This window comes from Myotis yumanensis, unplaced genomic scaffold (genome assembly GCF_028538775.1).
Source record: "Myotis yumanensis isolate MYYU_CA2020_CCGP unplaced genomic scaffold, mMyoYum1.0.hap1 SCAF_24, whole genome shotgun sequence".
Lineage (NCBI taxonomy): Eukaryota > Metazoa > Chordata > Mammalia > Chiroptera > Vespertilionidae > Myotis > Myotis yumanensis.
The window spans coordinates 3495325-3497842 of NW_027223775.1; the positions used below are offsets into that span (position 1 = coordinate 3495325).

Here is a 2518-nt window from a genome sequence, read left to right on the forward strand (position 1 = left end):
TCCAGAATTTGGCAATTCTTAATGAGTGAGTCATAGTAACATGTTTCCTTGCATGAATTCAGTAAGACTAGTTTCCAATTGTGGTTTATTGACCAGGACTTTGGAATATCATGTCCAACATGCCTGGACTTTGGATGTCACTAGAAAGCCTCAAGGAATGAAGCCATTAAGAACACCTTGGGCCCACGCTGTGCCCCCAGTAGCCTTGTGGAAGCAAGGCCACGATGGCAGATGAGATCACCAAGGCTCAGGCCGCTCGGCCTGGTGGTGACACGATCTTTGGGAAGATCATTTGCAAGGAAATCCCCGCCAAAATCATTTTTGAGGACAACCAGTGTCTTGCTTTCCATGACATTTCCCCTCAAGCACCAACACATTTTCTGGTGATACCTAAGAAGCATATATTCCAGATTTCTGTAGCAGAAGGTGATGATGAAAATCTTCTTGGACATTTAATGATTGTTGGCAAGAAATGTGCTGCTGATCTGGGCCTAAAGAAGGGTTATCGCATGGTAGTGAATGAAGGCACAGATCAGGGACAGTCTGTCTATCGTGTTCATCTGCATGTTCTTGGAGGTTGGCAGATGAATTGGCTTCCTGGTTAAGTATGTTTTAGGGATAATTTTCCCTGCTCTTGGCAATAATCAGTTTTGCAAGTTCTAATATGCTAAACAATACATTTTATTTTTGCCTGTGTGTGGAGTGATTTTGGAAATAATTTCTAAAACCCACACATAATAAAAGACATCATTGCATGTTCTGAATTCTGTTTTTGATTTATTACTTTAAAAATATATATGCTGGGATGTATGAAGGGATCATAATTTGGTAGGTTTTTTTGTTTTTTCTCCCAAGGAGGATCCATATATGTACATTGTTATAGTGGTGTGACAGCTCTTTGAAGACAAATTAAAAAATTATAAATTTAGCTTTAGCTTTGAAATATACTTTTAATCCAGGAGAAAATTTACTAATCTAGTTCTCTTATAATCTAAGAATAAAGGAATATATGACATTATTGACCAGAAAGTGACAGTTTTGGGTTTAGAAACAATGTTTTTTGACCAGGCCATATGTTTCCCCTGGATTGTTGGGATAATTTGGAAAAGATGAAAGTAGATTTGTCACAGAATTTTGATGACCTTTGTGAAACCATACATTCGTATTTCCTTATCTAAATTTTGGCTGAATATTTATTATAAAGACTTGAAAACCTATTACTTCACATTGAAATTTTATAGTTTTGAATATGTACGTGCATGAATCTGGCTATGTGGAATAAAGGAAGGAATCTCAGAGTCTGAGTTGTCCTTATGTACACTGACAAAAAAAACAAATATTTTTTTAATCCTCATCAGAAGACATTTTTCCCATTGATTTTTTTTTATAATTAAGAGAGACTGGAAGGGAGGAAGAAGGGGGTGGGGAAGAGAGAGAGAGAAAGAAACATTGACTGATTGCCTTCCAGTGGGGCTAGGGATCAAACTTGCAACCCTTTGGTCTATAGGCCAACTCTCTAACCACTGAGCAAAATGCCAGGGCCAACTTTTGCTTTTAGTCTTGCCATGTACCCTAGCCTTTCTGAAGGTCACTTTAGTAGGGTTTGACACATTTAATTGAAAATTGTTTTTCTTCTTAATGTTTCTTTTTTATTTTTATTTTTTGATTGTTCATCTGGGTATCAACTTTGCTGCATTTTATTTTTTATTTTTTTTATTGCTTAAAGTATTACAAAGGGTATTACATATGTGTCCTTTTTTTTTTCCCCACCCTTGACAATCCCCTGGCCTCCCCTACCCCCCAGAGTCTCATGTCCAATGGTTATGCTTATATGCATGCATACAAGTCCTTGGGATTATCTCTTACCCATCTCCCTCCTGCCCTGCAACCCTCCCCAGCCTTCCTGCTGCAGTTTGACAATCTGTTTGAGGCAGCTCTGCCTCTGTATCTATTATTGTTCATAAGTTTATACTGGTCTTTATTATCCATGAGTGAGTGAGATCATGTGGTGTTTTTCCTTCATTGACTGGCTTATTTCACTTAGCATAATGCTCTCCAGCTCCATCCATGCCGTTGCAAATTGTAAGAGTTTCTTCTTTTTTACAGCAGCATAGTATTCCATCGTGTAGATGTACCACAGTTCTCTAATCCATTCATCTACTGATGGGCACTTAGGCTGTTTCCAGATCTTAGCTATGGTGAATTGTGCTGCTATGAACATAGGGATGAATACATCCTTTCTGATTGGTGTTTCTGGTTACTTGGGATATATTCCTAGAAGTGGGATCACTGGGTCAAATGGGAGTTCCATTTTTAGTTTTTTGAGGAAACTCCATACTGTTCTCCATAGTGGCTGCACCAGTCTACATTCCCACAAGCAGTACACAAGTGTTCCTTTTTCTCCACATCCTCACGAGCACATGTCGTTTGTTGATTTGTTGATGATAGCCATTCTGACAGGTGTGAGATGGTACCTCATTGTCATTTTGATTTGCATCTCTCGGATGATTAGTGACTT

The 2518-nt window shown here is 38.4% G+C and overlaps 1 pseudogene; it reads left to right on the forward strand.

Moving 5' to 3' along the window:
- Positions 1 to 224: 224 nt before the first annotated feature.
- Positions 225 to 605, forward strand: LOC139000642 (adenosine 5'-monophosphoramidase HINT1 pseudogene; annotated as a pseudogene).
- The last annotated feature ends 1913 nt before the right edge of the window (positions 606 to 2518 follow it).